We start from the raw sequence: 13,652 nt of genomic DNA, 5'->3' as shown, positions 1-13,652 counted from the left end.
TAACGGGGCAGGTCACAGTGGGTAGTCACACCCCAGGCCTATAACTTCCTTAGGTTTGTCTTTGCCTTAAGCAAGCCTGTCCATTTGAAACGCCAGAGTAATTCTCTTTTCCAGTCCTCTTGAAGGGGTAACTACCCTCAACCTCCTGAGAAGTTTCACATTTCAGAAATTGAGTTGATAGATTGTCCCATATGACATTAAATTAGTCTCAGTCTTGAGTATAATCAGTTCAGTTAAACAGTCATGTCTCATTTCAGGAGGCAGACATATAGGTGGGCTCCCAAAGCTAGGCCAATGGTGCAAGCAATCACGTATTTAATAATAGGTAGCTCTATGGCAGCGGTTCTCAACCTGTGGGTCACGATCCCTTTGGCGGTCGAACAACGCTTTCACAGGGGTCGCCTAAGACCATCCTGCATATCAGATATTTACATTACGATTCATAACATTAGCAACATTATAGTTATGAAGTAGCAACGAAAATAATTTTATGGTTGGGTCACAACATGAGGAACTGTATTTATTTATTTATTTTTTAAAAAATATATATTTTATTGATTTTTTACAGAGTCGAAGGGAGAGAGATAGAGAGTTAGAAACATCAATGAGAGAGAAACATCGATCAGCTGCCTCCTGCACATCCCCCACTGGGGATATGCCCGCAACCCAGGTACATGCCCTTGACCGGAATCGAACCTGGGACCCTTCAGTCCGCAGGCCAACGCTCTATCCACTGAGGCAAACCGGTTTCGGCGAGGAACTGTATTTAAAGGGCCAGAAGGTTGAGAACCACTGCTCTATGGAAACAAAAGAAAAACAATGGTTAATGACTAAAGCAGACACTCATCCCAGTTTCTAAGTTCTGAAGGCAGGAAGTTAAGATTTCTACATGTCTGTCTCAAAGCATCTTCAGATGACGTGAAGGCAGGTAGTGACAGTCTGATAGATTCTCCGGTTCTGTAGTTGGAATGTTTCTGGCATTTTTCTGCAACAGGCATGAAAATTGTCTATATGTTGGTGGCAAAATGGCACCAGGTGTTAGACTGGTGGAGTCAGACTGGACCTCAGTTTAGCAACCTCAATACTTGAATTCTGGCTAAGAAAAAATTCAGAACCAACTCACACTATAAGAGAAAGTTTATTTAGAAAGTTACAACTTCAAAGAAAATCTCAGAAACAATAATGGAGAACTTTTGTTGGCACAGAGGACAATATTGTATGGGAAAAATGGATTTTGACAATTCTGAGTAGAAAAACAAGTTGCAGGAGTTAGATCTGAATGTGAAAATGTTTTAAGAATGCTTTAACTGAAGTATGGTAGCAATCATCTCAGGTAGAAACTATAATTTAACTTTAACCCTGCTGTTTGGCTCCTGTACTTATTTCCTTTGTTTAACAATAGGAAAGTTATTTTGATTTTCTGAACTATATAAATCATCCCATTCGATTAAATAGCCTATTGATTGTAATGTGAAATCCCATTTGTAGTGGTCATACTGGTCTTAGAAAGCACATTTTCCTTTACCTGGGAAGGACAGCACAGTTATCCCAAGGTCAGAGGGCTCCAGTTAACGTGTCCCTGTTGACTCAGTGTTCCGGAGACCCAAAACTGTAATTTAGATAACATGCTTAAGTCTGGCCAGGTTCCTCATTCCAGACCCGAGGGCTCTAGATAATATGTTTCTGTCAATTCAGTGATCCGGGGACCCAAAACTGTAATTTAGATAACATGCTGCTTCTGCTTCTGTAAACTGCTTTTTTGCAAACCAGGTTCCTCATTCCAAACCTTGAGATGTAATCAATACCTTTGTGATCTTTGCCTATATAAGTCTGGTTTTGCCACCATCTTATCACTATGAGATTTGGGGAATGGCCCCTCATAGTCCCGGATTGCAATAAATGTGACTCTTTAATTTGACTTCTTGAGGCGTCCTTCTGTGATTCGTGGGGTACATTACAACATAACCAATTGACTTTGCTTGTTTTCCTTTTCAGAAGAGTGAAATGTGGTTTTAAAAGATTTTCTTTTGAAGTAAAATAGTTCTTTCAGTTGGTTAAAAATAAAAATTCTAAGTTATAAAAATACACAAAAAAAGTCACAGAGGTAGAAGAAGTGAGCCCTAGAAGAAATGGGCTCAAAAAACAAAGTATAGAGGCAAAAGAAGGGCCCTTAAAGCTTAGGAGAAAGAGAGAATTAAGGAAGACACGCCTGGGGCAAGGGTGTGGGGAAAAGCATGATTGGTCTAGGAGAAGACAGCGCCACACCTCATCCTCCACCCTGAGGCTTTTATCTGGAGGCCTCAGGGGAGGATCTCAATAGAATATTCACTAGCTTTACAGGTGTGTCTCCTTGAGGTCAGTCTCCATTGATTGGTTGGTACCATGCAGCTGGTCCTGCTGTCAGCCCTGACATCACTCTATCTGGTTTCACTGCTTTTTTGAACTTGGAGCCTAGATGTCATCTTCAGGGGTAAATACTTAAGGAAGTGGTTGCTAGGCACCCAAGGTATATGGTAAATGGATACATGGGCCTCTTCCCTTCCCATGCTTCAACTACCCCTCCCACCCTGTGGGAAATACAGTTGAAATCTGTAAGTACATTGTGAGACCTTGGGAACCTGGCAGCAACTCGGTCTAAGAAAGGTGTGATTCAGTGGTTGAACATGACCTATGTGAACGAGGAGGTCACAGTTTGATTCCTGGTCAGGGCATATGCCCAGGTTCAGGCTCGATCCTGGTAGGAGATGTGCAGGAGGCAGCTGATCAATGATTCTCTAGCATCACTGATGTTTCTATCTCCCTCTTCCTCTCTAAAATCAATTTAAAAATATTTAAAATAATAGTATAATATTAAAAAAAGAAAAGGCCATATAGTAACTGCTTCTAGATGTGAGCCTGGTTTGTAAATAGCTTGCGTTTTGATGTGGCAGTTCATACAGCGGCCCATTCCCCTCCCCTTGCATGCCCTGTTTCTCTGTTTTCTGTACTCTATAAAACCTTATGTTAGGTAAGTCTTGGGGGTGGCAAAGCAATAACACTGGCAGCCTGCCCACCCCCCCACCCCCCCACCTTCCCCGGTGCAGCCTGTCTGCAGGCCAGATGGGACTTGCGGGACAAGTTCACAGGTAGCAGCAGGTGTGGTGGTACTTCACTGGTTGGCCGCCACAAGTGCGCATGTAAGTCCTAATAAACCCATGTCTCTCACAGACAGGTCTCCAGGCTGTTTCTTCAGCACTTTGCATAACACAGGGCTCTCCATCCTCATGACCCCCCGCACCTGGCATGTTGTTCCTACTCTGCTCATGCTTACCTAACTGCCTACGACACATACATGAGCTGTTGTGGTGATTTCTCTGAAGTTTACTAGTATATCAAGTCATCCCACTTTAGCTTGCATGGCTTTGGCTAAAGGGAAATTTTAGTTTTCAATGATTCCAAGTCAGGATGGGAGAAAAATTGGAAAGGTTAGTTTGGAGAGTCATAGGCAGATAATGGAGGAAACTAGAAGACTTCATTCACCATCCAGTCCAGTTTATAGGTAGAAAACAACACCTCAAAAGACGATAAACAGCACTAGAATCTAATATCCACAAAAGTGTGTTACTGAAACATGTTTTTCTCTAAAATCACTCTCATTTTTAACAAAGATAGCCAAATTAAGGCTAATTTGTTTGCAAAATAAGTCTAGTTTCAATAAACTTGCACTGATTATTTGTGTAAGTCCAACAAGAATAATAATTATATAGACTCATTTATTTATTTATTTTAATTTAAGTATAGTTGGTATACAATGTTAAACTGATTATATTAAGTGTATAACGAGTCAACATTTTATACCTTACAATGTGATCACCCCACTAATTCTAGTAATCACTGTTACCATGTAAACCCAGTGAAAGGTTAAAGTGGATGGTGCGTGCGGCAGGCTAAATAGCCATCTCAGACGGTGGATAAAGAAAAATTGAATTTATTTAAGGAAAGGGATGGGGGATGGGATATGCAAAGGGAAGAGCTCCACAGCACTGAGCCAAGGGGACACTGGGTCAATGATGGCAGCACTCAGGAGATGGAGTTTCATCCTTATACGCAGTGGATTTTCCCAAGAGGCTTATATTGACTTCCATAAGTCAGTCTTAATTCTATAAAGCTGTCTGGTCATATCTGAATCTATGCACGTCTTTTTCAACTCTGACATTCCACTCAAAGCCTTGACAATATAACCAATTTCCAATTGTGTCCTGTTGCAAGGTGAACAGATCCTTATTGAATTTATGCAAATAACAATATTGCCATGAAAATAAGAATACTTACTGACTAAAAGTTTCCAAATTCTAAAGGGATCAAGTTAGGGCAGTGGTCGGCAAACTCATTAGTCAACAGAGCCAAATATCAACAGTACAATTGAAATTTCTTTTGTGAGCCAAATTTTTAAAACTTAAACTATATAGGTAGGTACATTGTTATTAACTTAATTAGGGTACTCCTAAGCTGGCCTTTGCTAAAAACGTCCTCAATCTGATTGAGGTACGTTCGCTGAGGTCGACCCCTTCCAACTCTCCCATCCACACTCATCTTATATACTTGTTTCGTCTATCTCAGTGGTTGGCAAAGTCATTAGTCAACAGAGCCAAATATCAAACAGTACTTCTTCAAAATAGACTCGCCCAGGCCGAAAACCGACTTCTGCGCATGGGCCACGAAGTTTCAATCACACTGTACGTTCACGCCCGCATGTGGTATTTTGTGGAAGAGCCACACTCAAGGGGCCAAAGAGCCGCATGCGGCTCGTGAGCCGCAGTTTGCCGACCACTGAGTTAGGGGAATAAGTGTTTCAATGCTATTTACAAAGGTATCATTTATCAAATTGCTCTAAATTCAACAGTAAGAACTCTAAGAGAAAAAAAACAAATATTTTCCCACATCTGGAAACAAACAAACAGCAGCAACAAAAATATAACCAAAGAACTTACATGCATATATGCATTGCCCATGGACACAGACAATAGTGTGATGAAGGCCTGGGGTGGGGCAAGAGCTGGGTAGAGGGGGGCACTGAAGGAAAAAAGGGGGACATCTGTAATACTTTTAACAATAAAGACATTTTTTTTAAAAGGGGGAAAAAGAATCAGCAATATTTCAAACAAAAAGTCATAAAATTATAATCATCCCCACAGTTCATTCAGTCGCATATAATTCAAACTTCTGCTTGCATCCAGTTTTTCCATTAGTTTTCTCACCTTTGTCTGATAACAGAGTGATGGGGACAATGATAATTCCAACAAGTTATAAAACAATACTTATCTATTTAACTAAAGTAACAATAAAACATTGTTCAACATTGAAGGGGATTGTGAGCCCAGGTGCTCCAAGCTTACTACTCCCTGCACAAACCAAGCAGTAGGAGCAACCCCACTGCCCAGGGAGGAAAATGTTAAGAGGGACATCTCTTCACGGTTGTAATTATTTTCCTGTACATGTTTACTACTTCATTTGTAATCTGCTAGCATCTGCAAATAAGCAATGGCAAACATATTAGTGGGGAAACTAAACAGTTTTACACAAAAAAAGACTTCAAAGATGAATACAGAAGGTTACATAATTGTTAGCAAAACTGAGTTCTTACTGTTGAAAACATTCAACTTAAAAAAAAAATTTTAAATAGATTTTACTAGTAGAGAGGAAGGGAGATGGAGAGAGAGATAGAAACATCAATGATGAGAGAGAATAATCGATCGGCTGCCTCCTGCATGCCCCCTACTGGGGATCAAGCCCACAACCCAGGCATGTGCCCTGACCAGGAATCGAACTATGACCTCCTGGTTCATAGGTCAACGCTCAACCACTAATCTAGATGTCTGGGCCAGCTTTCTTAAGTATTCAAGGACTTGATTAAGACACCACCACCATCACCATCACCTCAACAACAAAACACCTAGAAAGTTAGGATAAATGCAGAATCTTTGCTTTCTAGGCAGAAAACATTTTTACAATATCTTATCAGTAACAGACTATTAGTCCAAGAAAACTTTGTCTTTTTAACAGATAAAAGAATATTGTTTTAGTACACTATTGATATTAAAGCTTAATTTAAAAAACGTATAAATTCATGCAATCTTATACAATTTGATCAAACATAAATTTTCCTTTCTCAATTCCTTTTACATAAACTTTCTACAATATTCTGTGGTCTTCTGAGTTTGTCTCTTGCCCTCTTGCCATTCATAATCAGAACAAAATTATTTCATTTCACATCTGCATATCTCATAACTTTTTAAAAAGCCAAAACAGCCCTGGTTGGCTTGGCTCAGTGGATAGAGTGTCAGCCTGCGGATTGAAGGGTCCCAGGTTTGATTCCGGCCAAGGGCACATGCCTGGGTTGCGGGCTTGATCCCCAGTGGGGGGCATGCAGGAGGCAGCCAATCAATGATTCTCTTTCATCATTGATGTTTCTATCTCTCTCTTCTTCTCCCTTCCTCTCTGAAATCAATAAAGAAATATATTTAAAAAAAGGGGGGGGGCCACATGCTAACTCTGAGGAGGCCTTTGTAGAGGCCTGGCCTGGCCTTGCAAACTCAGACACCTAAAGTGACCACCCAGGATGTTCTGAAATTAAAAAAAAACCCAACTTTAAAAAAGCCAAAACATATCTTACTTCTCTTGTATACAGTTGTTTTTCCTATTAATTTTTGTAGCTTTAATTATATATAATAGAATTCTTAACCTTTTAAAACCTTAATTTCTAGTCAAAATTAAGCAATTGTGCACTGTCACACTATTATTTTTAGATTTACAAATTTATGAACATAATTTATAATTTCTAGAAATATGTATTTAGTCAAACCATAAATTTTTCTATAATATTATGTATTCCTTTATGACTTGTATGTAATTTTTATTTTTCATTTTTAAAACAATGTATTGGGGTAACATTGGTTACTGACATTATATAAATTTCTGGTGTACAACTTTATAGTACAAAGTCTGTATACTCTTATTACATGCTCACACTTAAAGCCTAGGCTCCTTCCATCACGTGTAATTGGCCCCCTTTTCCCTCTGTGGCTTCCCCCCAACTCTGGTAACGACCTTTGGTAACTACCATTCTATTGCTTGTGTCTAGGAGGTTTTTGTTTGTTAGTTTGTTTGTTTTCATTTGTTGCTTTCTGTTTTATATCCCACATATGAGTGAAACCATATGGTTTTTTATTTTTATCATCTGATTTAATTTGCTTAGCATAATACTCTCAAGATCCATCCATTGTGTTGCAAATGGCAGTATATCATCCTTTCTTATTGCTTAGTATTCTATTGCGATATGTACCACAACTTCGTTATCCGAGCATCCATTAAAGGACATGTAGGTTGTTTTCATATCTTGGCTATTGTGAATAATGAACATAGGAGTACATAGATCTTTATGAATCAATGTTTGCAAAAATTTCAGTAGATATCCAGAAGAGGGATTGCTAGATCAAATAGGAGTTTGTGTTTTAACCCTCAAGAAACATGATATTAACCAATGAGAGCAAAGTGAGCAGTTCTGATTTGGACAAGACCCCCAGAAATCATCATGACAGGTAGTGGTTTCTATCATGATATGAGACAGGGTGGCGTTCTAGACCAAATTAGTGTAGTGACAATGGAAATGTTAAAAAAAAACATACAAACTTCACAAATTATTCAGAGGAGTAGCATTAAAATTTCTACATCACAGCAAATTCATACTCATTCCAAACAAAGAGGGTTTTACAATTATTCATTCAGTATCAATTTGATGAATGATAGGCACACATATATAAAACTGTGTAGTCATAATTTCAGTGATGTGTTTTGGAGACCCATTTTGTCATTACATATGGAACAATAATAAATAATTCCCAGTTCTATTTTTTTTCCCTGCAAAATAGCAAGGGTTGGGCTTTCTAGCCCTCAGATTTCTTCCCACTCCTTTCATTCACTTTAACATGCATGTGACTTTGACATGCAGTTCTTGCTTTTCACACACAATAATTCACATCTTCACCAATAAGGGATACTGTAAGGCATGGCAAGCTGTAGGTGAGAAAACTGAAAGAGAAGGAGGTGAATAATGAGACTGAAGAATTAGACTAAAAAATATTCACGAGAATCAGAGAAACCCATCACAGGAAATATAACAATATTGCACCTGCTGTAGACCTGGATGTTTCCACTTTTTGAAATCTGCACTATTGAAATCACCTTACCCTTTAAGGCTGTCTTCCTTTCTCCCAAAGAGAGAAACATTTTTAGGAACACAGGTGTCATCTACAGAGAAAAAATTAGTTTTCATTAATCACACCAGGACATCTCTCTCTCTCTCTCTCTCTCTCTCTCTCTCTCTCTCTCTCTCTCTCTCTCTTTCAGACTTATAAAGTACTTCAATACAAAGAGACATTGTTCCTTCTCTCAATAAGTTTTAATCAAGTGCTTGCCAACAGATGATGAACAAATGCAAAATAATGAGTATTGGGCAAGTAATTAAAACGAGTGGGACTAGATGCACCTTTAGAGAGAGTGATAAGAAAAGACCTATTTTAGAAGGTGACAGTAGAGCAAAGATCTAGATAACAAGAAAGAACAACAGTGAGGTCATGAAGATGAACCTCCAGGCAAAAGGCTTGCTTAAGGGCTTGAAGGTGGTACAAGTTTGGCTTATGAGAGGTAGAGAAGGCAGGCCATTGAATTAACATGTGAGCAAGAATGGAAGGAGGCAGAGCCAAGTCAGGTAGGCCTGTGTAAACCAACATAAAAAGTTTGGATTACATTCTTTGAGAAATCAGTAGACATTAAAGACATTATGAAATGAAGTTTAAAAATCATCTAATTTCTGTATAGAGTGTGGAGTGTATGGATGTAAGAGTGAAAGCATGGAGATCAGCTAAGCAGCAATTGCATTTTCCCCCCCCCCGTTTTTTGCCCTTCCCTCCCTCCCCCTTCCTCTCTCTGAACATGTCCTCAAGTGAGGATTAAAGAAAAAAGAAAAAGAAAACGATATCAGCTCCTAACCTGAAGAATTGTTTTTTAATTAAATCTTTATTCTTCAGATTATTACAGTTGTTCCTCTTTTTTCCCCCCAGAGCTCCCCTCCACCCAGTTCCCACCCCACCCTCTGCCCTTACCCCCCTCCCCGCCACTGTCCTCATCCATAGGTGTACAATTTTTGTCCAGTCTCTTCCCGCACCCCCCACACCCCTTTCCCCCCCAAGAATAGTCAGTCCACTCCCTTTCTATGCCCCTGATTCTATTATATTCACCAGTTTACTCTGTTTATCAGATTATTTATTCACTTGATTTTTAGATTCACTTGTTGATAGATGTGTATTTGTTGTTCATAATTTGTATCTTTACCTTTTTCTTCTTCTTCCTCTTCTTAAAGGATACCTTTCAGCATTTCATATAATACTGGTTTGGTGGTGATGAACTCCTTTAGCTTTTCCTTATCTGTGAAGCTCTTTATCTGACCTTCAATTCTGAATGATAGCTTTGCTGGGTAAAGTAATCTTGGTTGTAGGTTCTTGTTCATCACTTTGAACATTTCTTGCCACTCCCTTCTGGCCTGCAAAGTTTCTGTTGAGAAATCAGCTGACAGTCGTATGGGTACTCCCTTGTAGGTAACTGACTTTTTTTCTCTTGCTGCTTTTAAGATTCTTTGTCTTTTGCTCTTGGCATTGTAATTATGATGTGTCTTGGTGTGGTCCTCTTTGGATTCCTTTTGTTTGGGGTTCTCTGCACTTCCTGGACTTGTAAGTCTATTTCTTTCATCAGGTAGGGGAAGTTTTCTGTCATTATTTCTTCAAATAGGTTTTCAATATCTTGCTCCCTCTCTTCTTCTGGCACCCCCATAATTCGAATGTTGGTACGCTTGAAGTTGTCCCAGAGGCTCCTTACACTATCTTCATATTTTTGGATTCTTTTTTCATTTTGCTTTTCTGGTTGGGTGTTTTTTGCTTCTTCGTATTTCAAATCTTTGACTTGATTCTTGCGATCCTCTGGTCTGCTGTTGGAAGTCTGTATAATATTCTTTATTTCAGTCAGTGTATGCTTAATTTCTAGTTGGTCCTTGTTCATATCCTCGAGGGTCTCACTAGATTTCTTGAGGGTCTCACTAAATTTATCGGCGGTTTCTAGAAAATTCTTGAAAAACCTTATAAGTGTGGTTTTGAACTCTATATCCTGTAGTTTGCTTTCCTCCATTTCTGTCATTTGTGACCTGTTTCTTTGTCTCCGCATTTTTTATGCTTCCCTGTGTTGATAGAGTGGCTTTCTGTGCTATGTGTCCTATAGGGCCCAGTGGCTCAGCCTCCCCAATTACCTGAGGTGGAAACTCTTGGAGCACCCCTTTGTGGGCTTTGTGCACAGTCTTGTTGTAGTTAAGCCTTGATTGTTGTAGGTATCACTGGGAGGAATTGACCTCCAGGCCAATTGGCTGTGAGAATCAGCTGTGTCTACAGTGGGAGAACTTCTGTGCTGGAGACACCCTTCTGGGGCCAGACTTGCTTCAGTGGGGCTTTGGTGCTCACTGAGTCTGCCCCCTGAGTGTGTCCCTTATGGATCTGAGGAGTTGTAATCTGGATGGTCCCACTCTGACCACTGGGTACACTGGCACTTGGATCTCTAAGGAGGTGCTAATTTAGCCTCTGCCTGAGGCTACCCAGCAGGAGCTATGGAGAGATCTGCAGATTCCTCTTCTTTGTTTGGGGTTTGAGGTGCCTAGATGAGGCCCAGCTGTGAAGCAATGCAAGCTGCTGTGGGGCCTTGGGCCTTCTTTTGGAAGTTCTGGGTCTTTCTGACCCAGTTGCAGTTTGTTAGGTAATTTTCAGATTGCAAAGGGCCAGGCCTTTCATATGCAAAAGCCTCTGGGCACAGCTTGGGTGGGGCGGGGTCTCAGGGAATCAACAGGGTGGAGCAAACAGCTATGGCTGATCATCAGTCCTACCCTAAGAGGCCCCGAGTCTCAGTGTCCCGGTAATCGCTGCAAGCACCTCTGAGAGAAAGCCGACCTTGAGTTCAGACCGATGCCAGACAGTCCAGTTTCTCCTCGTATGAGTCTGGGTCCCCAGAGACTTGCCCAGAACTGGAGTTCAGAGCAGTCAGGACTTGAGACTCCCGATTGAAAAAGACAACTGTGTCCTCAGTTGCCAGGCCTTTCCGCACGCGCCTCCGTACCTCTGCACTTTACTTCCGCACCTCCTCTGAGTCTCAGTGTGCTTTTGTCTTTCCTTCTAGTTGTAGAATTTCCACTCAGCCAGCCTTCTTGTGGTTCTGGATGATGTCCGTTTTGCCTTTTAGTTGTATTTTTGAAGTGGTTGTGCGAGGCAGCAATTTCCAGTGTTTACCTATGCCGCCATCTTGGTTTTTCCCTCAAGAATTTCTTTTTAAAAAAAAAATATTTTCGCTGCGCGTGCTGGGTGATGCTAGGCGGCTCCCTGCGCTCCAGGCTGTTGCGAGGTGTGGGTGGGAGCCGTGGGCAGTTCGGGGCACGGGGTGTCCGCGAAGGTGGCGCAGCCATGGCGGTGGGGGAGAGCATGGTCCAGCAGATGGTCTGGGTGGACCTGGAGATGATGGGATTGGACATTGAGAAGGACCAAATTATTGAGATGGCCTGTCTGATCACCAACTCTGATCTCAACATCTTGGCCGAAGGTCCTAACCTGATTATAAAACAGCCAGATGAGTTACTGGGACAGCATGTGAGATTGGTGCAAGAAGTATCACGGGAAGTCCAGTCTAACCAAAGCAGTGAAGGAGAGTACAGTGACATTGCAGCAGGCACAGTATGAATTTCTGTCCTTTGTGTGACAGCAGACTCCTCCGCGGCTCTGTCCACTTGCAGGAAATTCAGTTCATGCAGATAAGAAGTTTCTTGACAAATACATGCCCCAGTTCATGAAACATCTTCATTATAGAACAATTGATGTGAGCACTGTTAAGGAACTGTGCAGACGCTGGTATCCAGAAGAATATGAATTTGCACCCAAGAAGGCTGCTTCTCACAGGGCACTTGATGACATTAGTGAAAGCATCAGAGAACTTCAGTTTTACCGAAATAACATCTTCAAGAAAAAAGCAGATGAAGAGGAAAATTAAGGAAAATGGGGATATTGAGAAGACTGTGAGTTGATGCCAGTGTTCGTGCTGCCACCACAGTTCTCTGGAGCAGCTGCTGGTGGTTTTGCTCACCCGGAGGCTTGGCAGAGCACCTTCTCTCAGTTAAGCCGCAGCTCCAGGTTGTGCAAGCAGACAGCACCTGAAATATTACTTTTCTCCTAACATGCTGTTTTCATTTATGACACAGCAGCACCTTTGTAAGTACCAGGTCTTGTCCACCCCTTGGTACAAATCTGCATTTGCTTTTAGACCATTTATTTATTTATTTATTTTTAAAGAATAAATCTAGTTCTATTTAAATGCAAAAAAAATATTTTATTGATTTTTTACAGAGAGGAAGGGAGAGGGATAGAGAGTTAGAAACATTGATGAGAGAGATACATTGATCAGCTGCCTCCTGCACACTCCCCACTGGGGTTGTGCCCGCAACCAAGGTACATGCCCTTGCCTGGAATCAAACCTGGGACCCTTCAGTCCGCAGGCTGATGCTCTATCCACTGAGCAAAACCGGTTAGGGCCTGAAGAATTTCTTTAGTGAAAGCATCATTAAGACTTTTTCTCATTCAGTTACTCTCCAGGTAAGCAAGATGTGAGAAGTTCTTTCCCATGAAACCAGGAAACCAGAGCTGTGCTCTCCTCTGCCCCACGGCCCTTTTTTTTTTTTTAATTCTTCATTGTTTAAAGTATTACTTATAGTATTACATATGTCTCCTTTTTTCCCCATTGTCCCCCCCCAACCCTCAGCACATGCCCTCACCCCCCTAGTGTCTGTATCCATTGGTTAAGTTTATATGAAGCATACAAATCCTTTGGTTGATCTCTTGCCCTCAACTCCCACCCTCCCCTGCCTTCCCTCTGAAGATTGATGGACTATTAGATGCTTCTATGTCTCTGGATTTTTTTGTTTATCAGTTTTATGTTATTCATTATATTCCACAAATGAGTGAGATCATGTGATATTTTTCTTTCTCTGACTAGCTCAGGGGTGGGCAAACTTTTTGACTCAAGGGCCACAATGGGTTCTTAAACTGGACCGGAGGGCTGGAACAAAAGCATGGATGGAGTGTTTGTGTGAATTAATATAAATTCAAAGTAAACATCATTACATAAAAGGGTACGGTTTTTTTTTTTTTTAGTTTTATTCATTTCAAACGGGCTGGATCCGGCCTGCGGGCCGTAGTTTGCCCACGGCTGGACTAGCTTATTTAACTTAGCATAATGCTCTCCCAGTCCATCCAAGCTGTGGTAAATGGTAGGAGTTCTTTCCTTTTTACAGCAGCATAGTATTCCATTGTGTAGATGTACCACAGCTTTTTAATCCACTCATCTTCTGATGGGCACTTAGGTTGATTCCAAATCTTGGCTATTGTAAATTGTGCTGCTATGAACATAGGGGTGCATGTGTCCTTTATGATGGGTGTTTCTGATTTCTTGGGACATATTCCTAGAAGTGGGATTATTGGGTCAAATGGGAGTTCCATTTTTAATCTCTGGGACACAGTGAAAGTAGTCCTGAGAGGGAA

The 13,652-nt window shown here is 41.0% G+C and overlaps 1 pseudogene; it reads left to right on the top strand.

Annotated features, from left to right (window-relative positions):
* The first annotated feature begins 11,432 nt into the window (after window positions 1–11,432).
* Window positions 11,433–12,377, top strand: LOC102439032 (annotated as a pseudogene).
* The last annotated feature ends 1,275 nt before the right edge of the window (window positions 12,378–13,652 follow it).

The sequence above is a fragment of the Myotis lucifugus genome, unplaced genomic scaffold (assembly GCF_000147115.1).
Source record: "Myotis lucifugus unplaced genomic scaffold, Myoluc2.0 scaffold_164, whole genome shotgun sequence".
NCBI lineage: Eukaryota > Metazoa > Chordata > Mammalia > Chiroptera > Vespertilionidae > Myotis > Myotis lucifugus.
Note: the sequence above shows the minus strand (reverse complement) of the source record. Positions and strands in the feature narration are given on the sequence as shown.